Below are 26,357 nucleotides of genomic sequence, written 5' to 3'. Positions count from 1 at the left end.
GATGATGAGTGAAGTAAGTAGAAACAGGAGATCATTGTACACGACAACAATAAGATTATATGATGATCAATTCTGATGGACGTGGCCCTCTTCAATAATGAGATGATTCATGCCAGTTCCAATGATCTTGCAGTGAAGAGAGCCATCTACCCTCAGGGAAAGGGCTGTGGAAACTGAGGGTGGATCACAGCATAGCATTCTTACTCTCTCTGTTGTTGTTTACTTATATTTTGTTTTCTCATTTTTTCCCCTTTTTTTGGTTTATTTTTCTTGTGCAGCAAGATAATTGTATTAATATGTATACATATATTTGCCATCTAGGGGAGAGGGTGGGAGGAAAAGAGAGAAATTTGGAACACAAGGTTTTGCAAGAGTTAATGTTGAAAAATTATCCATGCATATGTATTGAAAATAAAAAGCTTTAACAAAACAAAAAGAAACAGGACTCTAAAGACTCAAAGTACTGAGTACTTACTTAGTACTTGAAGAAAGGTGTTCTTTAAAATTATATATTTCCATAACGCCGCTGGTATTTACTACAATATGGACACAATATATTATAGTGGAAAGACTAGATTTGAATCAGTATTATAATCTTTTACAAATCACATTCTCAATCTCAATTGGCATAGGTAGATTCCCAAATATTTTATTTTATCTGTAGTTATTCTAAATGGAATTTTTCTTCCTTTCTTTTTTCTGTTGGATTTTTTTGTTAATGTACAGAAATATAGATGATTTGTATTTTTCTCATATCCTTCACTTTTGCTAATGTTTCAACATGTTTAACATATATTGGATTGTTTGCCTTCTGGGGGAAAGGGTGGGAGAAAAGGGAGGAAATTTGAAGCACAAGGTTTTGCAAGGGTCAATGTTGAAAAATTATCCATGCATATGTATGAATCTCTAGGATTCTCTAAGTAAACTATCTTTATCATTTATAAAATTTGATAATTTTGTTTCCTCTTTGTTTTATCTTTGTCTTTAATTTTTATCTTATTCTTATGCATAGTATTTGTGTTACGATATTGAATAATAGTGATGATAATGGACATTTTTGCTTTACCCTTAATTTTATTGGTGAAATCTCTAGTTTATTATTTTTACTAGTAATACTAACTTTTCTTTTTTTAGTTGGATATTACTTATCATTTTAAGGAAAACTCCATTTAATCCTATGCTTTCTAAAGCTTTTAATTTGTGCAAGTGTTATTTCTAACAAAGATTATTTTCCCTATATCAAATTATATAGTCCTATAATTTTTGTTTTTCTTATTGACATGTTGATATGTTTTCTAATATTGAACTAGTCCAGCATTTCCAGTGTAAATCTAGCCTGGGCATTGTGTGTAATCTTTGTGTTATGTTGCTGTAACCTCCTTTTAAATATTTTATTCAATTTTGTATGATTATTCATTAAGTATATTGGTTTATGGTTGTATTTCTCTGCTTTGAGTCTCTTTAGCTTAGGTATCAATGTTTCATTTGTGGCATGGAGGAATTTGATAGGACATCTTATATTTTTTTCCAAGTAATTTATTATTGCAGTTAATTGTTCTTGGGAAGTTTTTCTTTGGGATTTCATTTAGACTAGCTCAATTTCTTTTTCTAAGATAGAATTACTTAGGTATTGTATTTCCTGTTCTTTCAATTTCAACAATTTAATATTTGTAAACATTCATTCTTTTCACTTAATGTATCAATTGGGATATAGTTGGGTAAAATAGTATTTAATAATTGCTGTATTTCTTCTATATTTGTTATGAATTAAACAATTTAGAGATATAAAAACATCCCCTAAGAATTGCTGTGACTACATCCTAAAATTGTTGCTATATTCTATCACTGTTGTTATTTAAATGAAATTATTAAATGCTCCTATAAATTTTTGACCCACTAATTCTTTATTTTTAGGCTTTCATTGTTCCTGGTTTATTTGTTTTTTTATATTAGCTTTCTTTTTTTTTTTTCTTTTAATTTATTTATTTAATATTTCCCCCCAGTTACATTCAAAACCAATTTTTTTATACTTGTTTAAAAAAAATTGAGTTCTAGGTTTTCTCCTTATCCTCACCCACAATTAAGAAACCACATGTGAAGTTATGCAAAACATTTCCATAAAAGTCAAGTTATGAAAGAAAACAGATTTCTCACCCTAATGAAAATAAAAACCCTCAAGAAAAATTAAGTGAGAGAGGGAGAGAAAGTGAATATGCTTCAATCTCTATTTAGACAATCAGTTCCTTCTCTGAATATGGGTAGAATTTTTCATAAGTCCTTCATAGAAGTTGGGTCCACTCATTTCTTAGGATTAATTTATTTAATTTCTACTTAATTTTTGTTATGTAAAAAATATTTATTTAAAACTAAATACAAAATAAGTAAAAAAACAAAATCAAAAAAGAAGGCAAAAGGAAAAAAAAAAGTCTCATGTACCCAGCAGAACATCAGGGAAAATTTAAAATGTAACAATAAATTTTCATTTCAAGAAAGCAAATATAATAATAGAAGAAATTATATTCATAATTGTCTATATTTATTTCTGTTATTCTTTTGTTCTCTGCTGTATTTTTATTTTATTCTTTTTTCCTCTTTTCATCCCTCTAATTCCGCAAAGCAGCCTATAATTAAGCACAAATATATAGATACACACACACACACACACACACACACCCCTACATACACATATACATTTGCATATATACATATGCCTACATGCACACATACATAGACACAAACATGTACATATGCACTTATACAGATGTAGACATGTATCTAAAACAAAATTAATATGACTGACATACAATATAAATTTCTCTCTTGATTGAATTTCAGGCTTTGAGGATCAGTGATTACTAGCCCAATTTTTTTCTAATAAATTCTACTCCTGATCTTTATGATGATGTTTGTATATATCTCTTATTTCCTATACTTGATAACTCTTCTACTTTAGTTCATTTACTTACATTGCCTTGTTATTAACCTCCCCTTACCCATGGATCCATCTCTTATCTTCTCCTCTTACCCTTTCCTTCCCTGTCTTATTCCTATTTATCTACACATCAATCTATATCTCACCTCATCCTATTACCTCCCCTCCCCCCACTTATTTCTTTATAGATTTTGGAGAGTGCTACATGCTTTATAACAAGAGTGTGTGCAAATGGTTTCCTATTTAACTCATTCCTGATACGAGTAGATTTTCAGAACTACCAGCTCCAACTAATGCTTCTCTTGCACCTCATTCATAAAGCACTATTACTATTTTTAATCTTTCTTAGAGAATTTTGCTACTTAGCTGGGTCCCAACCTTTCTTCTCAACTATTACATTATGGATGCCAATCTTAGATATGTTTTAAATTTCCACATATAAAACATGTACAGTTTGTCTTTTTTGAGTCTCTTAAAATTAGTCTTTGATATTGGATCTTATATGCTAAATTTTCTATTGAGTTCAGGTTTAGTTGAAGAAAAAAAATGAAAATCTGAGTGAATGACCTTTTTTTTTCCTATGTTCAATATTGTGCTTATTTTTTCTAGATATGTTTTTGGGGCAGGCCTAATTCTTTTGATTTTCAAATCTGGGACCTATGGTATTTTATTGTAGCTGCTGATAAATCCTGTATATTTCTAATTATAGCTCCAGCACATTTGAAATGTTTGTTGTTGTTTTGTGAAATTTTCTTTTAGATCTGGAGGTTTTGAAATTTAACAATAATATTCCTATGTTTCCTTAAAGGATTTCTTTGAGATGATGATAGATGGGTTTTTTCTATTTATACTGTTCCCTCTTTTCTCCTTCAGGACAATCTTTTAAGATTATTTCTTGTAATATTTTGTCAAAATTATTTTTTGGGACACAACTTTCAAATAAACAATTATTTTTTGTTTTTATCTTCTTGATCTGTCCTCCAGATATATTGTTTTTCTTATATTTCACATTCTCTTCTATCTTTTTATTCTTTATATTTTATTGTATTTTTTGGTCTCTTATAGTTTCACTAACTTTGTCTTTCCCAATTCCAATTTTCAAAGATTTTTTTTCTTTGACTCCTTTTCTAATTGGTTAACTTTTTTTTCATAATCTTCTCATTTTTCTTGGATGGTTCTTCCTAATTTTTTTTTTTTAGTTTTTCCTTAATCTTTGTCAATTAATTAAATTTTTAAAAAAATTTCTTTTGGGCCATTTAATGCCACTTTTTGGAGTAGATGAGGATTTTTTTTTAACTTCAATATCCTCGTCTGAATATGAACCCTGGTTTTCCTATAGTAAATTTTTATGGTTGGGCTCTCTCTCCTTTGCCTGGCTTTTTAAAAAATGACAACTTCCTTCAATTCTGGGGTAGGGGAGATGGTGCCTCTGGCTTCCCTTTAGTTCTCCCATCTGACCTGGAACTTTGAACCAAAAATTCCATCCTCATACAGAGTTCTTGTGGCCAGAAGAGTCCCAGCCCCACTTCTTCTGCACTGACCAAGTTTGCTGATTCCTTCTTGTCCAGGGCTGGTCTCTATGTTTTTTATCAGGAGATGTCTCTTTAGTCTTCTGGGATTCAGACCCCCAACTTCCCAGGGTGTCTAGGAAGTTAAAGTTCCTATGGGTTGGGCTGAGGCTCCTTGTCAACCTAGCTAGCTCCAAGGCTCTCCATTTGCTGGTTCTGCAGAGCTAGCCTGGAGATACTTATGCTTCACACTGGTTAACTGGATCCTGAGAGATTTCTTTGGGTCTTCAAGTTATCCCAGGAGGACCTCTGTCTGCCTCAAGTCTTATTTGTTTTTTCCACTGGTCTATGTTTGTCCTGAGGACAATTTTGTTTCATTTGCAGGGAAAATCTGGAGAACTTGGAATTTTCTGATCTATTCTGCCATCTTAACAGAATCCTCCCCCTTGAATTGATTTTTAACCATTGTTTCAAAGGCTTTTTATTGAATATAATTTTCATTGCATTGTGATTGATTAGTAAAATATGCCTTTAGTATTTTTGTTTTTTTTTTTTTTTTGGTGCGGTTTTTATTTGTTCATAATGTTTTCTGCTCTAACAAATTGATCAGATTTTGTGAAGGTACCATATATCCATAGCTGAGATGTATTTTTCAGAGGTTACCAAATTTAACTTTCTGGAATTCTATTCAGGTTCTTTTTTGTTCAGATTTTTCTAGGTTTAAGAGGGGTAAATTGACTTCCCCACTCTTATTATTATATTGGTTCTTTCTCCCTAGTGCTTATTTATCTTTTCCTTGAATTATTTAGATGCTATAGCATTCAGTGCATATATAATTAGATTTGATAGTAATTCTTTCTATGGTAGCTTGAAGCAAAATATAGATTCCATGTTTATCTCTTTTAATTAAGATTTGTTTCTTATGTTTTTTGTCTCAGATCATAATGGCTACTCTGGCATTTTTTTTGTTTCAGATAAAACACAATAAATTCTGCTCTAGCCCTTTCTTTAACTCCATATTTTGATTGCAAGAGTTTTTTTTTTTTTTAACAACATTATTGTTGCATTCTAGTTTCTAATCCATCCTGTTAGCCAATTTTTGTTTTATGGATGAATTCATTCCATTCACAATTTTGATAGCTGATTGTGTATTTCCCTTTCTCTTATCATCTTATACTTTTCCTGCTCTTTTTTTCCCCATCCCATTTTTGAGGTTATTTTCCTTCTGAATAGTCCCTCTCTTAATTTACCTTTCCTTTTAATCTTCTGCTTATTTTTCTGCTGATTGGAGTAAAGTATATTTATACTCAATTGTGTATATGTGTATATTCCTTCTTTTGACCAGTTAAGATGAATTTAAGACTCCTTTCTTTTTGTATAATTTGACTTGGAAAAATCAAACCTCACAAATACAATATGAGGTAGGAAGAGCTAGATAATAGCTTATAAGAAAAGAGGTCTAGAGATTTTAGAGGACTGTAAGCTCAATATGAGTGGGATTTAGTAGCCAAGAAAGTTAAAGAGATAATTAGGTTTTACTAAGGAAAACACATTGGCCACAAATAAGGAGGTAGTAGTTTCTTTGTGCTTTGGTCACTCCACATCTTGGACTAAAGTGTTCAGTTCTTCATATCATATTTTAGAGGAATATTAATAACTTGTGCAGAAGTAGACAAGCAGAATGATGAAGGAATTCTGGATCATGCCTTATGATGATTGATTGAATGGAATAGTGTTTGTTAGTCTGATGAAACATGATAGCTATTCCAAATATTCTGATCTCTTCTGAAATTTTCAGATCCTGACTCTGCTATAATGCATTTACCTATACCTCTTCTTCATCTGCAAGCTTGAAAAGCAGAATTTAAATCTATATTTAAGGGAATAATAAAAATCTAAGCAGGTCAAAAATTTAAGCAGGTCCACCTGGGACTTGAAGGAAGCAGAAGGAGGCAGAAATGAGGAAGAAGAACATTCCAGGGTTGGGCAATACCCAGAGAAAATAGCCAGAATTAAGAGATGAAGTGCTTTGTTTGAGGAACAGCAAAGAAGCTGTTCACAAAACATGTATGGGAAGGTGGAGTATCAAGTACAAGAATACTGGAAGTGAGGGGGGAGCTAAGTGAGTATGCAGTAGTACTCCATATGGTTAAAACTCATATGCTTAATAATGCTTGTAGAATTGGAAGTGAAGCAAATGGAGGAAAAAGGGAACAAATACTGAAAGCTGTCATGAACTGGAATGACTTTTGTTATATTATCCACTTAAGATCTCAGCTTCTAGGAAGGTTTTGTGAAAATCAAATGATATAACCTATGTAAAGTATTTGGTAGATTTTAAAGAGCTATATAAATGCTAATAATAATAATAATAATAATAATAATTATTATTATTATTATTATTGACCAGCAGCTGATCAATTGCCATATTCCAAGGAATTAACTATTATGAAGTTGTGGCATCTAGAAAAAAACAAAAGAAACTTTGTTTAAAATGACGCTTTGGGACACATATACAAAGGATAAATTATCTTCATGAAATTGCATTGAAATTGTGAAGAATAAATCAACTGGCTATTACCTTAAAAAAATAACAGGTATTAACTATGTTGTTCTAGTGATAATTTGAGTGAAGCTATCCTGAGGCAGCTGTTACAAGCCACACACTGTGCCCAGTCACTCTCTTGAGCACAAACATGGTTGGTACTGTTTTTCTTACCAATGGTGCTAAACCATCTAGGCCTGGAGAGTGGAATAAGTAAATGTTAGTGGTTAGAGGCTGAGCTGGCAAAGCCCTTGCTTCTTAGTGGCGTAGCTGTTTTCTTGCCAAGTAGAAGAAAGGATGTGCACTTCTGAGCTTTTTGATTCTAATTATTTTTCTTCAGAAACTATAATTTTGTGGGCTCCCTGAGGAAGTATAGCATTTGGGACCATGCCACAGATACACAAGTCAAAAACGAAAATTTGGTGCTTATTAAGTGAATATGCTTGCAACCTGGTGACAGAATGGGAAAGCAGCAAACCCAAATTCTAAACAAACTCCAGCCTTGGAAGCTAATCTTTAAAGGAGTGAAATCACCCCCTTTGTCAGTTTTCAATCATCCAGCTCCAACATTGAGAAGGAACATTCCTAGCATATCCTTCCTGCATTTCTAGAATTAGACAACTCAGCAATGATTATAAATCTTATCGAATAACTTAAGCTCAAGAGTTTTCCCATCCACTTTGACATTTTTTATTTACCTACTATGTGCAGGGCACTGTGCCAGGCAGTGGGGCTATGAAAGTAAAAATCCAGTAGTTCCTGTCATCAACAAGTTCCTGTCATGTTATTACAAGATGCAATGTATGATGGGAATGCAGACACCTAAAATAAGGTAACATGAGGCAGGGAAAAAGCACTAGCAAGTGAGGTGAAATTGTCATGGTGGAGCAGGTGGGCCCTGACTAGAGTCTTGAAGGAAGATGAAGATCCAGAGAAATCTTTAAGAAAAGAAAGTTAACAACTCACTGGGGGATGTGTCTAACTTGGGAACATGCACAGAAATGGAAGCTAGAACAGTAAACTGGGTTATAATAATCCAGTCTGGCCAAACATGGAGTGTTAGTGTATAAAGGTTATTACCATGGGATATAGTTGGAAAGGTGGGATGGAGTCAGATTGTGTAGGTCCTTAACTGTCAGACTGAAAAGAACATATTTCATCCTGATGGTAGTAGAGAACCATTAAGGGTTTCTTGAGCAAAAGAGTGATGTTGGGTCATAATTGTACCTGAGGAAGATCATTATGGTGGCTTTATTAAGGATGGATTTGAGAAGAAAGGGACTGGAAGCCAGGAGGCCACTTAAGAGGCTGTTACAATAGTCTAGTCAAGAGTGATAAGGACCTATATTAAGTTAGTAGCCTTGTGCCTGGGGATGGATATAAAAAATATAGAGGTAGAAATGAGCAATACTTGGCAATGGATTATTATTATTATTATGGTGAATGAGGGAGAGTTGAATCAAACTCCAATGTTACAGACTTGAACAATTTGAGAAATTGTGCCTGTTATTAGGGAAAGCTGAACAAAGTCCTGAAGTCACCAAAAAGGATGTTACTTTTAGTTATCTTAGGAGAAAGAAGAAGATTAAAAGAAGGATTGCAGCTTGGGGTAAATTAAATGCCAACTACCACTATAGAGAAGTAGAGTGGCTCAAGTCATATTTTACTTTAGTTTTCTCTGCTGGAGAGAATTATTCTGGAACTGGAAATAATAGAAGAGAAATGGCTGGTGGATAATTGATTCTTAGAAAATGAAGGAGATACTAAAATAGTACCTATCTACACCTATTAAACTTATCACCTGGAGCAAATGGATTACATCCTCTGGTAATCAAAATTGCTTCATAAATTTCTAAACCATGATCCATGACATTTGAAAATTTATGGAAAAGGGCAGGACTAAAGAAGGGTAAATTTTGACCCTATTGAAAAAAAGAAAAAGAACACAGTCTGCTTTTGAATTTGATTTTGATTTGTGGAAGAATATAAAAATGCATCGTTTTAAAGATGAAGAGAATGTCGAGAAGAAAGCTAAAAAGAGCTAGCATTACTAAACAGGTCATATCAGATTAACTTTCTTTTTCAACAACATTGATCAGAGAAAGAGGTGGATATTTTGGCAAACCCTCTGATAAAAAATTTCATTTCTTTATTTCATTATTCTTGAGAAAAAGATAGAAACAGACCAGATGGTAAGTGATTTGGAGATATTCAGAATTATTTGAATGATTGGTCTCAAAAAGTAGCTGTGATTCAGTGTCAACTTGTCTTTAGTGGAATGACCCAGGAATCTGTGCTTGGCCCTAAGCTATATGGCAGACTCATCAAATCTTCTGAGGACAGAAAACTGAAACAGGCTATTAAAAAATATCAGAGGATAGATATAGGATCTAAAAAGATCTTGAAATGGGATGAATTTGTAAAGATGAACTTCAATAGAAATGAATATAAAATTTTAAAAAATTAAATTCTCAAGTAGAAGATGAGGAACGTGGGATTAGAGTAGATTCTTTGAACAAAAATCTGGGGGTGGAGGTGTCTTAGAATATGAGCTCAATATAAAAAATATGATAGGAGCCAAATTGGTTATATCTTAGGGTTAATTAAAAGAAGCATGGTTTTCATCAATAATGAGGTTTTAGTTTCTTTCTATTCTGTCCTGGTCAGACTGTTTCTGAAATGTTGTTTTCAGTTTTCAATACTACATTTTAGGAAGGATTTTTATAATTTGGAGGTCCAGAGGAGGGCATTAGGGTGATGAAAGATTTTGAATCTATGCCATATGAGGGTCAGAAAACAAGATCATATATGTAGAACTTGAAGGAAGCTCCAATTTTCTTATTTAACAGATGAATTTAAGGACCTACCTAAGGAATTTAAGGTCACATAGTAAGTAAATGAGGTGGGATTTGAACCCAAGTATTCACCCAAAGTCCAGAAAGTGAGAATAACTTTTCATTTTAAGGTGAGCTATTTAGCTTGTAGAAGAGAAGATCATAGGAAGAGGAATATTATAGGTATCTGGATATTGTGTTTTATCCTATTGAGCAGAAATAGGAACAAGTATAGACACTACAAAGAGGTAAGTTGAAGCTAGGTGTTAGGGAAAATTTCCTGACAAAGCTATTCATAAATAGAATGGGCCATTCTGGAAGGAAGTGAGCTTCTACAACCTCTTGGAGGTTTTCATGTGGGTCTGTATGATAATTTCTTGGGTATATGTTACAGTGGCAATTAATATTCTTGTTTGGTTTTTGAGATCCTCTTCAACTCTGAAATTTTGTGATTTGGGGGACAATTAGGAAGAAAGGGGAGGTAAAAAAAAAGGATAATGATTATTGATAGCAAAGAGAAGGTAGGACTGATGAATTCTGTCGTTTCTCTGAACAGGAGCAAAGACCTTTAGTCTAGGAAGAACTGAATCAAAATGGATAATTGAGGGTCAATACCCAAGAAAAGTAAAGAGTTCATTAGAGAGAACAGGATATTCTCTTAATGAGTTCAAGTTACTGAGCCCTGTCAAACTTCCAGCTAGGACATTGAAAAAATTGGCAGATCTAATAACTGAATTATTGTCTTTGAAAGATCAGAGGGAAGGGAGAAGGGCTGTAAGACTACAGAACTGCAGTTATTGTCCTAATTTCCATAAAAGAGAAAGGAACAGACCTTAAAAGCTAATGGCTAGTGACCTTAACCTTAATTCCTGGCAAAATGTTGCAATGTATTATTAAAGGAATGTTTATTAACATCAGAAGTGGTGATCTCAAAGTCAGCATAGTGTTAGCAAGAACAGGTCATGTCAGACTAACCTTATTTAATTTTTTGACAGGCCAATTGCAAGGATACATCAGGGGAATGGCATAGATAAATATTTACCTAGATTTCCAGCAAATTATTTGCTAAAGTCTTTTATGTTATTCCTGTTAAAGGTTGTGGGCTAGACAATAATACAGATAAAGTAAAATTCAATGGCTAGACCTCTAGAATAGTTGTGAATAAGCCAGTTTCAACTTTAAAGGAGTCATATTTATTCATGATACAGATGGAGATGACATACTGAACATGTTGGATACCAGATTTAGGATCCTAAAAGGTCTTTATGTCACCTTATTGTGAAGAATCTAATAAAATGGCATTTGCAAGGTACAAATGTAGATTCTTCTACTTGGATTCAAAAAGTCAACTTCACAAATACAAGATGGAAGTAGAATGGTTAAATGGTAGTTGCTATGATAAAGAGATCTGGTTGTTCTGGGGGTTGGTAATCTCATGTAGCTGGTATGATTTGGTTGCTAAGACAAACTAATGAGATTAAAAGGTTGCACTCAAAGGGACAAGGTCCAGAAAGAAAGAGGCAATCTTCCATTTATTAGTATGATGCATTGCTCAGTCTCCATCAAATATATTTCATTTAGTCTTGGGCACCATAGTACAGGAAAAATATCAGTGACACAAAACACATCCAGAGAAGGGTGGCTAGGACACCATTGTTATCACTTTATGTGAAGATCCATTGGAGGAACTGAGGATGTTTGGAAGAGAAAAAACTCAGTTGAGACATTATAGTTACCTTTAAATATCTGAAGGATTAGTATATGGAAGAGCTCTTAGATGGTTGATATCAGTGAGAAGAAGTAGGAAGTTGAGGAAATGCAGATTTAGGGTAGATATGAGGAATCATTTCTATTAGAATTATGCTGGAATGTTCTCTTACTGGTGATTTTTAGGCAGTCTTGATATTATTTTCAGGTTCTCCTACTTTAAATCAAGTAATCAGATTCAGAGTTGGTCTAAGAAATGTTAATTTTTTTCTCATCAGCCCTGACCTATGACAATTCTTGAAAATCAGATGAAACATACAGGACAGGCTAGTCATCCTAGCTAAAGCAGCAAGGGATCATAGACCAGGTAAGGCAAAGCACCACTTTCTCCTTAACCTTATCATATCCTATACCTCCCAGTGATTCTAAACTCCTGTAGATCATCATGCAAACCCCATTCCTCATCCTCCTCAACACACATTTAATGCCTACTTCATAGACAAATTTATTTTAATCTTAAATCTTTTTTCTTTTCCCCTCCTTCCATCTCTTGGTTATCAATGAGACCTATCTCTTCTTTGGTGACCCAGCTTTACTGGCTACCCTTTTCAAGGGTTTTTCTTCATTCACCTGGACTGATTGACTAAAGTGGAAGAGTTGGAATACCTTTGTAATCCACTGCTACTTCCATGTTCTTCCCTATCACCTTCATTCAGTAACCTCTCCTCCTCTGAGACCTATACAATTCAAATATTCTATCCAATCAAAATCCTATTAGTTGTTGTCTGCAAACCTCCAAAACACTGCTCTTTCTTCTCCAGTGAGGGCAGAGGGATAGTGATGAGGTAGAGAAGCAAGGCTGATATAGGTTAATGGGGTTGTCCCCATGTGGTATAGTTAAGAGAGAACTGAGGAATGCTAAATGCTTAAAAAATGTTTCATTCATATTGGCCAATTTATTTAAGCATCAGATAACATTATTTCATTGCCACAGAAGCTAGCCTTAGGCTTTTTTGGGTATTGTTAATTGATCTTAAAAAAGAAACAGACTTATATATGTTACCTTGAATGGAGACTTTTGTTATATTCTGTTATGTGACTTGTTCATGGTTATACAAAAAGTGCTGAGGACAGAGCCTAGATTTGAATCTGTTCTTTCAGATCCCAGTACTCTATCCACAGAGTAATGTTAGGAGTAGAGTTTCTTAACTAGAGGATTGGGAACTAAGCTTAAAAATATTTTTGTAATTGCATTTCAGTTTAATATAAAATATATTCATATAAAATATAAAAGGTACATTTTATATATAAGAAATTTTATTGAAATGCAATTATATATGTGAATGTGGGTGTTTCAAAACATTATTCTGTGAAGAGATTCGTAGGCTTTACAAGGGACTGAGAAAGGGGTCCTCTGACTCAAGACAGGCTAATAATCTCTGAACTGGAGTTCACCTAATATCCCTTCCAAAATATTCTAAATCAGTACTATTTTCTAATCTGAAAAATGGTCTGTGTAGTTTTGAATTAGCAAGCATTTAGGTATCTACTATAAGCCTGGCATTATGCTAAATCTAGGAATTAAAAAGAAAATTGAAACCAATTCTTCCATCAAAGACCTTACATTCTATTTTATGGTACTCATATTCTGTCTTCAACAAACAGGTATCTTACCAAGAACTCTACAGTCTTGCTGATGAAGTCACAAAAGGATTTTTATTCATAATCTTAGTGTCCAGAAGCAGGCACATTTTAAAATCATCACAGCATGATTTTTTAATACTCTGTCCCTGAAACACAAGTCCCTCCCCTTATTCCCTATTGTTTGGTTATTACAGAGGTTACAACTTATGTGGAACATCTAATTCTCCCACATGAGTATGAGTCCCACCCCTGATTACATCTCCCATCAGTGTTCATCTTATTTAGGTGTGTAAACATTTTTTCAGCCTCTAATAACATGTTTTTTATTGTAATTTATGGCTTCCTTCTATAAGTTTTGTTTCCTTTGTTCCATGTTAACCTAATTCCATAACTCTGTAGAAACTAAACCTTTATCTAATTCTCACATATACACACAGAAATTACTCAATATGTTTATGTCCCCAATGCCTGTAATGTAGTGAGCATTTAATAAAGGCTTTTGCATTAACTAATTCACTAGAAAAATGTGACTGGCCTAGAAAATGAAAGGTGTTTGGTTTAAAAGTGTTTTTAGGGGAGCTCCCTTGTCTGGACAACCTCCTCACACTAGTCCTCATTTGAGATATAGCTTCTTGTCCACTAAAACAGTGATAATACCTCTTTTCTGAATATATAAATGTGGAAATTATGAGGCTAGCTCCCAGGCCGTGTAGTTGGAAGACAGTTTTTTTTTTCCCTCCAGAATTGAACCAGCTTGCAAAACACTTGAGCTATTTACAACTGACATTTAAGCAACTCTGAGCTCAATTAGGAATACAATAGCCTTTTAAATTCTAATAAGCCCAATTAAGATTGCCAATAGCACCTTGTGCTGGCTTTTCCCAAAGGACACTGGGCTGGGTCACCCATGATGCACAGCATAAGGAAGGTAGCCAGGGAGAGCATCACTGTCTCCTATTTCCATTGCTAGTCTGCAGAGGTAGTTGGCTGGGAGCCCTAGGAAGCATACTAGGAACACTGCCCCACTCCTCTCTAATTGGGCCCCTTCATTTCATTGAAATCTGCTAACAGGATCACATTTAGAGCTAGAAAAAGGTTCTGAGACAATTTTGTTCTAATCCATAGTTCTTAACCTGGAATCAATTATCTTGTTTTAAATATATGCATACACACACACACATTTTCAATGTAACTGATTTACTTTGTAACACTATATGTAATTAAAACAATTATTGCAAGGGGTCCATGACAGATTGAAAAGGTTTCCAACACTTTTCTTGAAACCTCATTTTACAGATAAGAAAATTGAAACTTTTCCAAAGACATATAGGCCTGTAAAATAGGTAGTTAGTAGCAGAGAGAGACAATTAGAACCTAAGCATCTAGAATCCTGATCTGATGCTTTATTTTTTCCCTCAATTTCTTCACAACTAAAACATGGTTCTAGGGTTTGTGTTAACAAGCTACAGAACGGCTTTCCAATTTGTCCATGTTGTAATGATAATAATTACAACTATTATTATTATTGGTCATTACTCATATAGATATTGGACTTTAAAATTGGCCAAGTGTTCTACATAAATTTTCTCATTTGATGTTTACTGTTTTACAGATGAAGAAACTGAGGCTGAGAGAGAGTAAATGGTTTGCCAGTAGTTTCATAACTACTAATTGTCCTTGGCAGGATTCAAATTCAGTTTTCCTGACTCCCAAACTCAAGGTTTTATCCTTGGGGTGAGGTCTGGGAATTAAAGGGAATGTGTCAAAACAAATTAGGAAGGAGTTTTTACCTTATGTAGGATCACAGGCATTGAAAGAGATGCCAGTGATCACTACATAGCATTCTCAATTTATGTAAAAAGAAACTAAAAATCAGAAGAAATGAAGTGACATCCAAGGAAAACAAAATGAGCTTTGGAGCCTAAGGTCTCTAATTCAAATCCCAGCTTTACAAACTATGTCATCTTGAGCAAATGAGAAAACATCTTAGGATGTTTTCAGTTTCCATATCTATAAAGTGAGGTTTGACTAGATGACCCCTAAGATTCCCTTTAGGTGAATTTTTGATTCCCTCCATCAATACAGTTTGCCATCGTCCCTGCAACTTAGAATCTACAAGAGTTCCCTAGAAAAATTAGATGGGATATGAATTGTTCATAATCACAGGATCTCTACATATCGAAAATAGGTCTGAACCCAGGTTTTCCTAGCTTCAAGACCAGTTCCCTTAATAACAGTAAGAATTTTTCATATTTCTATAAAACTTTAGTCTTAAAATACCTTTAATTTACCATAGCCCTGTAATGTATCTTACACCCATTTTACAGACAGGAAAACTTAGGCCTAGAAATAGATGGGACTTGTTCAGGATTAAATACTTAAAAAAGTGGCAGAGTTGGAATCACACCCAAATTTTCTAACTGCAATAGTTTGACTCCAACCACTTTTCCTACTATATATCTTTGAGTGTATAAATGCACATGTATAGGCAGATTATTTATGTGAATTCATATTGTGATATTATTCATTTGGAAGTTACATAAAATGAAAAAAAAAAGATAGTTCAACCTGCAAAATGACCCAGTAAAGACAAGGTAATTTATATCTATCTGTGTGTTTTAGAAAAAAAAATGAATTATTTTCATGACACATTTAGTGTTATTATAGATCCTCCTATTATTATGTACAAATCTTATTTTTTAAGACATTGTCCTAGATCTTTATCAGGGAAAGGGGATTTCAGAAAAGTCCATTATACAGCGTTATAGGAACTAGGAGTCAGAGTTGGAAGAGACTTTGAAAATCTTCCCATCTAACGATTCTTAACCAAGAGTCCATGAAGTAAAATGGAAACAAAATTACATCTTCATTTTCATAAAATTTTGGTAGGAATTAAGCATTTGATTAAATTATTAAGAAAAATTATTCTAGAAAGTATCTTATAGGTAAATTAAAAGAAAGAGTGGACAACTTTCCTTAAAAGTATCTTGCAGAGCTAACATCCTAAAAACTGGAGCTGTTCAAAAGGAGAATGAGAGGTCTTAGAAGATAATGGGTTCTTTTTTTCTAGAAGTATTCAGGTAAGGGATGAATAAGCAATTGCTAAGGATTTTTTTTTTAAGGTAGAGATTAAAACAGATGACTGGGAGGTCCATCCCAACTTGGAGATTGTGTTATGATTTTTAGAATAAAAAGCCAAGTCATGGAGAAAATTATACAATATAAAATGACACATAATGTAAATCTGCCCTGACCCAAGTTTTGGGGGTATCACATAAAAGTTCTGAAACTAAACTCAGGTGGAACATGAGAAGAGAAATCACATGTAATTAATTATCTGAAGAGGCAGAATAAGAGCAAGAACTCACCTGAATTCTCTTAGATTACCCTCAAAACAACTTTAAAATAATGTTTTGATTGAAATCTGGAGTTGGAGAACCAATAAAAGATCAGGTGAAATAATTTTCCAGCCTAAAACAATTTAAGAGATGAGCAAGAACTGTCAGCCTCAAAAATTATAAATACTAGCAAGGGGACTATAATAATATATCATAAAAATCATATACTAGGATCAGATGGGATTTATATCAACAATACAGGGTTAATTCAATAGTATGAAAATTATTAGCATAATTTACCATATCAATAATAACAAAATCATATGATTATCAATAGACTCAGAAAAAAAACTTTCAACAAAATACAGAACCCATTCCTATTAAAAATACTAGAGAGCATAGGAATACATGGAGCTTTCCTTAAGATAAGTAGTATTTATCTAAAACCATCAGCAAGCATTATGTGTAATGGGGATAAGCTAGAAGCATTCCCAATAAGATCTGGGATGAAAGAATGATGCACATTATAAACCACTTTGATTATACTAGAAATGCTAGTCATAGCAACAAGAAAAAAAAAAGAAATAGAATTACAATGGGCAATGATGAAACAAAACCATTATTCTTTGCAGAAGATATGATGGAATACTTAGTCCTAAAGAATCAATTAAAAACTAACTAAAATAACAATTTTAGCAAAATTGCAGGATATAAACTAAATCCATACAAATCATTAACATTTCTACATAATAACAGCAAAATTTAGTAGCATCAAGAGACAGAAAGTGAAATTTCATTTAAAATAATTGCAGGTGCTATACAATACTTGGATATCTACCTGTCAAGTCAAACCCAGAAACTATATGAACATTATTTTGTGGAAAGTATTTTTTAATTATGCCAAACCTAAATAATCAAAGAAATATTCATTGCTCATGGGTAGGCCAAACAAATGTAATAAAAATGATAATTCTACTTAAATTAATTTACTTTTTCAGTACCATGCCAATAAAATTACCAAAAAATTGTTTTATAGAAATAGAAAAAAAAATTACAAAATTCATCTGGGGAGAATAAAAGGTCAAAAATATCAAGATCAAAAAAATGTGAAGGAAGGTGGCATAGTTGTACCATATCTCAAACTTTATTACAGAGCATAAATTATTAAAACAATCTGGTATTAAGAAATAGGAGAGTGCATCAGTGGAATAGATTAGATACATAATACATAGTTATAGTAAATGACCATGGTAATTCAATGTTTGACAAAAACTAGTTCTAGACCAACATCTCACACTGTTTAGTAAGATAAGGTATAATGGCTGCAAGATTTAGCTATAAAGGGTGATATCATAAACGAATTAAGGAAGTATGGAATAATTTACCTTTTAGATCAATGGATAAGGAAAGAATTTATGACCAAACAAGAGAGAGAGCATTATAGGTTTAAAAAAATGGATAATTTTGATTACATTAAATTAAAATGGTCTTGCACGAATTACTCCATGAAGCTTTCCAATATTCCCTGATTGGTAAACTCTCTCTCTAAGATGTCCTCTGTGTGATTTTATCATGCATTCATCACATAGTACAATTACTGATGTATTGGAGAGAGGGCTGTGGTTACAGTCAGGAAGATCTGGGTTCAAATTCAGTCCTAGGTACTTATTATTCATGTAATCCTGCATAAGGTGACTCACTAGAGTTTATCCAAGTATTGGTATTCCATGCTTTCACTCATTTGCACATCATACAATATGTGGGAAAACTGTGGGAAAAATATATAACAGAAATATAATTGATCTTGGAGAGTAAATGAGTTTCAAATTCCAACTTGGTCACTTGGTATCTAGATGACTGTCAACAGGTTATTTAATCCTCTTACCCCAAACCTTCCCCCTTCTAAATTTTTATCACATCTCTCAGTCAGTGCCCTAGACCTACAATCTTATATCTTTGACTCTTCACTAATTCCTTCCTCCCCATATATCGACCAAGTCTGTTGATTTTACCTTTACAACTTTTCTCAGATATCCCTCCTTTTCGCCTCAGCTATTGCTACACTCTGGTGCAAGCTATCCTCACATTTGGACTACTGAAAAAGCCTCTTGGCTGATCTGCCTATCTCAAGTTCTCAAGTCTCTCCTCACTCTAATATAGCCTCTATTCAGTCACCAAAGTGATTTTCCTAAAGTTTATGTGTGAGCATATTAACCCCTTATTTAATGAACTTCAGTAGCTATCATCTCCAGGATCATATACAAAATCCTCAGTTTGGCCTTCAAACCCAATTCTGCATTATCTTAGTTTTTTATAAATTATACTCTCCCATTTGATGGGAGTGTTTGATGCAGTGACAGTGACCTCCTTACTGATCACAAAATAAGACAATTCCAATTCCATGCCTGGAATATTCTCCCTCCATATCTCTGTCTCCTGGCTTCCTTTAACTCTCAGCCAAAATGATTTCTGCATTCACGTACAAAACAAAACATCTTTCAGCCCAAACTTATCTCCTTCCTAAGCTATTTTTGCCAAAGGCACCTTCATTTTTCCACAATACCCAGGTACTGGGTACTAATTTATGACCTCAAGTGTTATTTACAATTTTTTTTCTCCTTCCTCTTGTCCTCCAAATCTTACTGATCTGACCACATCTTTTTCATCCACTCATACCACAATCAAATCAGTTCAGTCCTTCTTACATTTCCATTGGACTATTACAGTGACCTAAAGTTTGTTTTTTGGTTTTCCCTCTTCTCCTTCTCCAATCAGTCATTCACATACAGATTCTTGATATTATTACTCTCAACTCCAAAGCTCCAATGGTCTTTTCTTGCCTCTAAGGTCCAATTCAAACTTCTTTGACCTTCAAAGTCTTTGATTCCATCATGTCATTCTAGGATTATTACATATTAGTCGCCTTCAAGCATTCTATGTTCTAGTTAAACAGGCCCATGTACTGTTTTTCATACATGACTTTTTATAGTTCAAGGAAGAGAATATTGATCTTAGATGGCTGACTTTAGCACCTTGTGTAATGGGCTGAGGCTTGAGTTGATGCACTGAGGTCCCAAGCACATGAGGCTAAATAGTAATTGGACCATACTCTATTACTATATATGCTTGGAGAAAGAATGGCCCCCACCCACTCTTTGTGCAAGTCCTGATGTGTTGTATAGGAAATGACGATTTTGGTGGGTGGAGGCAGGGGAGTGTAAAAGGAAGGGGAGGAGAGACTTTTGGGACTGCCATTGCCACGGTTGGCTCGGCTCGCGTCGCTCTCTCTTAGCTGGCTTCCTGTCGCAACTGCCTATATTTGCTATCGCAATCTTTCTTGCCTATATTTGCTATTGCAATCTTTATTCACCTCTTCACTTCAATAAATATTGAAGATTTTTCCCTTAACCTGAATTCCTGACTCCGGCTGACTTTAAATACGCGGTCATTACATTTGGCTGCCATTGGGACTACCTTTCTGTTTGTTTCTCTTCTTCTTTTTGCTTTTGCTGAGGCAGTTGGGGTTAAGTGACTTGCCCATGGTCACACAACCAGGAATTGTTAAGTGTCTGAGGCTGGATTTGAACTCAGGTCCTCCTGACTTCAGGGCTGGTGCTCTACCCACTGAGCCATCTCCTCCCCTTCCTTTTCCACTTCCCTGCCTCCACCCACCAAAATCGTCATTTCCTATACAACACATCAGGACTTGCACAAAGAGTGGGTGGGGGCCATTCTTTCTCCAAGCTTATATATTAATAGAGTATGGTCCAATTACTATTTAGCCTCATGTGCTTGGGACCTCAGTGCATCAACTCAAGCCTCAGCCCATTACATCTGAGAAACAAACAGAAAGGTCGTCGCAATGGCAACTTCCTTTTCCACTCCCCTGCCTCCACCCACCAAAATCGTCATTTCCTATACAACACATCAGGACTTGCACAAAGAGTGGGTGGGGGCCATTCTTTCTCCAAGCTTATATATTAATAGAGTATGGTCCAATTACTATTTAGCCTCATGTGCTTGGGACCTCAGTGCATCAACTCAAGCTTCAGCCCATTACACCTTGCTAACTTTTGCCCTTATCATGGGGAAAACCATGGATTTTCTCTGAACCTCAGCCACCTTATCTGTCAAATGAGGGGACTTGATTAGTTGATGTCTAAGGTCCCTTTCAACTTTAACTCTATGATACTAAGATCTCCAGTATTCATATCTTTCCATACATCACCTGTTCTTGCCTAAAGTGCACTCCTGCAGATATGCTCACTTTTACCTTTTAAAATCCCCAGCTTTCTTCAAAGTTCAACTAAAAGGCCATTTCCTAAATTCCAGATTCCCCCTTACCTGCTAGGAAACTCCCTCTGGTTACCTTCTTCCCTCCCTTCCCCCACCCCCGAACAATGTAAGCTTTTTGAGGGCAGAAGATTTTTTTTTCATTCTTGTATTTCTAGTACCTAACATGAGACTTAATAAATGGTTTTTAATTAATTGATTGTACTTATATGCAATTTTTTTGTGTTTTGGGAACGTCTCTTGCCCTCTAAACTATCTAGATAATCTTCCTAATTCTTTATTTCAGTGGATTCATGTGGACTTAGATTAAGTCTAAAGGCCTAAAGGAATTTTGTAATTCCAGTGTCATAAAATCAAGTGAGGGGATGGGGATAGGAGTGGGGGGAAGGAGAATCAGAGTTAGCCAAGAAAGAAGCAAATATCCAGTGATCAGTTGGTGAGAGAAAGAAGCCTCAGATTCCATATAGGTGTGTCATTCTGTAATCCAAGTCTGAGACTGGACTATGGCTATGGAGGTGTCCAGTCAGCCAAAGTCAGGCACTGACCTTCTTTGTTTTATTAAAATGATTTGACACAATGGCCTCATTACCAGTAAGCCAGATGTTGCTGATGTGTCATTTTGATTTAAGTATTGTCCCTCCACCCATTACTCCTACTATTCCTCTGTTCCCAAACCAACAATCCCTTGTGTTTACAAGGAAAATCCTAGTCACAAATATGGAAATTACAAAATCCAGTTTGACGTGGACATGATCAGCCCAAAAGATTCAAATGAAACAACCACTTAAATAGAATTATTTCAAAAGCACTTAATTTGCTTTTAAAAGCACCAACCTTTAGAGTCAGAGATTTATGAGTTCTGGACATAAGGCAGGCAGTTGTTTTATGGAGTGATGACACCAACTTCCCATACAAAAAAGAAATGTTTATAAAATACAATAAAAGTCATAATTATGGGCTTAAAATACTTTCCTTCTAGGAGCTGGTTCTTACCTAACATAATTATCAGCACAAGGCCTGATTATCCTTTTCACAAACCAACAGAAACTCCTTTTTCTATTTAGCAGGACTTGGTTTGAATTCCCAGTAAGAAAACCCAGTGGAGGACTATAAATGACTGAGTTGGATGGACTATTTTTAAGGAAATCAGGCAAACTTTGAAACATTTAAATGTGAAAAGTAAGTTTTCTTATTAATCTTTATTTTTATTAAAATTGGACATACAGAGAACATATTATTGTATTTGGGAACAGTGTTGTATGGGCTGTCACTGAATCAATGGACATCAGAGACACCTTTCTTGATTGTAGATGGCCTTGCTATAAATGAGGTCCTGAGATGATCTACCTTGTCATCTAGGGCCTAACTCTGTGAAATAATGAAAAATGTCTTTACTGACTCCAGATGTTATTGGCTAGGAACTTATTAATCAGTAGATTACAAAAGGGAAGAGTCTTCCCCATACCTTTTTCCTTCCTTTATTATTGTGAATTGTGTAGACATATTGAACTTCTCTGGGGAGGTAGGGAACAGAGAGATGACTAGATCCATTTCATTTCCCTGCCCAGCCTCCATATGACTGTGAATACATTGCAGCTAAACTACATCCAAAACTTCCACATGTTTGCCTGGAATAAGGAATGGTAATCCTTAGAATGCTCCCGGGATGGTGTGGGTATTTACTACTAGAGGATCTTAGATTTATAGGAAATTGAATTCTAGAAAGGTGAAGGGAATAAGTGGTAGAACCAGGATCTGACTCCAGCCCAATCCAATCCATTAAGCACTTATTAAGCACCTACCAGGGGTGAAGTAAAGAGGTATACCAACCAGAGTTGGCCCTGGAATCAGGAAGACTGCTGATCAATGCCAGTTCTTCCTCACCGACTGTATGACTTTGGGAAGGTCACTTTTCAGGGCCCCAAAGAACTCTTTAAAACTAAGTTGTAAAGAAGATGCCAATAGGTACTGATAGATCTTTTGCACAGATGGATGAAATCAGAGGAACATTTAGGGGAAAAAAAGTATGACACTATTGCTATGTACTAGGGATGCAAAGACAAAATCTCCAAATAGTCCCTGTCTTTGAGGGTCTTTTTTTTCTACAAATCTAGAACAGTGTATAGCTGCTTTACTTAGAAATTTTGATTCCAAATATTCTTTCTTAATATGTATTCATCATATAATCACAAGAATCCATCATAGTAGAGAAAACGAGTCAATCTGCTATGGGAGGTAAGAGCTGAGAAGCCCTTTGAAAATAATCTAATTCAATTCCATTGTGATTCAGATGAGGAAACTGAAGTCCAGATTGATTTGTTTGAGATCATACAGTGTTTTAGTGGAAGGATTGGAATTAAAACCCAGGCATTTTTGGTGGGTATCTACAAACTGAACTCTCTTTTTCTTTAAATTAGAAACCAAAGAGTCAAATACAGAGGCAGGTAAGAAATCATTTGCTGTGAATTTCTAATGCAACAGTGGCCATTCTATGAAGTGTGTTTGGCCATTTATAGGAACACACACATTCATTTTCCATTTCATCTTCTGGTCACAGATTAAAAAAAAAAGATAAACAAGAAAGAAAAATTATAAGAAACTAAATAAAGATAAAATATTTACATTCTGATATGGGAAAATGATATGTGTAACTTCAAAGAACTTTACTATCAGGGTAGTTGGAAGGAGTATACATAGATAGTACACATGATTATTAGTTGAATACGATGGGATGATATCCAAAAACAAAAAAAAAAAAATTAAGGTGTAAAAAAGAGCAATGCACTGGGAGAAGGGGGAAGGAAGAGGCAGAATGAGATATTCTCTCACATAGTAGAGATTCAAAAGAGTATTTACAGTGGTAGGAAAGATGGGGGAGTAGACAACAGGAGCCTTATTCTCATTAGAACTGGCTGAAAGAAAGAATAACATACATACTTTGTTTGATATAGGAATTTATCTTACCCTACAGGGTGAGATATGCTGATTGGAGGGTGGTTTGGGGGAGATGATTGATAGTCAAAAGAAAAATACTGTTGAGGAAGGACAGGATTACGGAAAGAAAGAAAGGAGGATAAATAGGGGAAAATAGGATGGAGGGAAATACAGGTTAGTAATTATAACCACAAATGTGAATGGAATGAAATCACCCATAAAAAGGAAGCAGATAAAAGTATATTAAAAACCAGAATTCTACATCAAGCCATTTTTTAAAAAGCACACTTAAAGCAGAGAGACTTGTTTGTCCTTCATTCTCAAAAAGGATGATGACATCAGGGAGGTGATTGGATTTAAGTGAGGGAGGGCTGTGCAAAGTCACCAGCCTAACTATCTCCTCAAAAAACTATCTGATATAGATCAAGATGAGTAGAGATAGTCCGGGATGTACATTTTTAACAGGTCTCAAATTAGCTGAGGCAACACCCAAACAGTGATTAAGGCTAGGTATGAAAACCGAAAGCCACACATAGAGTAAAAGCTTCTGAAGTTTTTTTAAAAAACCAGGGATAGCAATCATGGTCACAGAAAAAGCAAAAAATAGATCTAATTTAAAACGAAAGGAAACTAAATCTTGCTAAAAGGTACCATAGACAAGGAAGTATGATAAAAAAAAAAAAAACTAAACATATATATATACTGATATCTTTGGTCCTTTTTGAAAATGAAGAGCAAACAACAACAACAACATGTACCAATTGATATAGTATCAGACTTTTTAAAAGAAAAGTTAAATGAGTTATGATAGGAAGTAGACAATAAAACTATATAACAGGGTATCTCAAATTTACCCTCAGAGATGGATAAATCTAAGCAAAAAAAAAAAAAAAAAGATGAAAGGAGTTAAGGAAATGAATAGAGTTTTAGAAATGTTAGATAAAATAGCTCTCAGGAAAAAAAAAAGCAATTTCCTTTTTCTCAGCAGTACATATAACCTACACAAAAATTGACAATGTATTAGGGAATAAAACATCATAACTAAATGCAGAAAAATCATAGTGTGATAAAAATAATATTTAATAAAAAGTGGGCCATGGAAATATAGATTAAAAAATTAAATAATTTAATCCTTCTTGATGAGTGGGTAAAAAAAAAAAACAAATCATAGAAACAATAAGTAATTTCATCAAATTCAACAAGGAGAGGGCCTACTAACATTTATGAGATGCAGCCAAACCATAGGGAAATTTTATATCTCTATGCTTACATCAATTAAATAAAGAATAGATCAATGACTTGGGCATACTAATAAAAAGCTAAATAAAAGGAGAACAAATTTAAAATCCCTAATTTAGACATCAACTTGGGAAATCCTAAAAATCAAAGGAAAGATTAATAAAATTAAATAAAACCACAGAACTAATAAATAAAACTCAGAGCTAGTTTAAAGAATAAAGTAGATAAATCATTTGCTAATTTAATTTAAAAGAAGAAAGAAAATCCACTCATCAGTGTCAAAAATGAAAATGGTGAATTCATCCCAAAGAAAACTAAAGCAATTTTGAGAGATTTTTTTTTTACCCAATTATATACCAATAAATTTGATAATCTAAGTGAAATGGATGAATACTTTAAAATATATAGCTTGCCCTGAATAACAGAAGAGGAAGTAGAATACTTAAATAACTCTGTTTTTAAAAAATAAAGAATCCATCAATGAACTCCTTGGGAAAAAATTTCCAGACCAGATGGATTCACAAGGGAATTCTACCAAGTATTTAAAGAACAATTAATTCAAAAATGAAAAAAAAAAAAGCAAAAAACATATGTTGCTTGTAAAATAGGCAAAGAAGGATTACTACCAAATTTCTTTTATTACCCAAATATAGTGTTGATACCTAAACCAGGAAGAAATGAAACAGAGAAAGGAACTGCAGGCTGATTTCCCTAACCAATATTGATGAAAAAAATTTTAAATAAAATGCTATCAAGGATATTTACAGCAATATATCACAAAGACCATACACCAGTGGTTCTCAAACTTTTGTTTTCAGTATCTTTATCATATTAAAAATCATTGAGGATCTCTCCAAAGCATTTTTGTTTATCTGGATTATATTTATAGACATTTACCATATTGGAAATAAAAACTATTTTTGAATTTGTAGACCCGCTAAAAGGGTTTCAGAGATCCCTAGGATTCTCTAGACCATACTTTGAGAACCACTGCCATATACTATGACGAGATGAGATTTATATCCAAGAAGACAGGGCTGGTTCAATATCAGGAAAACTATCAACATAACTGACCACCATTAATGACAAAACCAAAATAAATTATCTTAAGAAATCCAGAAAAAAGTTCCCGTTACTCAACTGAATCTGCTTTTTTTTTTCAAAGTTATCAGTGACTTCTTAATTGCTAAATTTTGCATACTTTTCTTATATTTTTTCTGCTCTGTGTTTTCATGACACTTTTGGTTCCTTGTTTACCAATATGACTGCTCTTTCCTAGTGTTTTCTTTGTTATCATCTATATCATTCCTTGCAACTGTCAGTATTCCCAAATGATCTGTTCAAGACTTCTTTTTTTACTTTCTCTTTTGGCTACCTTCATAA

At 34.1% G+C, this 26,357-nt stretch overlaps 1 protein-coding gene across 2 annotated transcripts in view; it reads right to left on the bottom strand.

Moving 5' to 3' along the window:
- The window catches only part of GLIS3 (GLIS family zinc finger 3), a 615,465-nt gene that overhangs the window by 5,544 nt on the left and 583,564 nt on the right, over positions 1–26,357 (bottom strand). The window lies entirely within an intron of this gene.

The sequence above is a fragment of the Antechinus flavipes genome, chromosome 1 (assembly GCF_016432865.1).
Source record: "Antechinus flavipes isolate AdamAnt ecotype Samford, QLD, Australia chromosome 1, AdamAnt_v2, whole genome shotgun sequence".
In the NCBI taxonomy this organism is placed as follows: Eukaryota; Metazoa; Chordata; class Mammalia; order Dasyuromorphia; family Dasyuridae; genus Antechinus; species Antechinus flavipes.
This window is presented reverse-complemented; position numbering and strand designations above follow the sequence as displayed.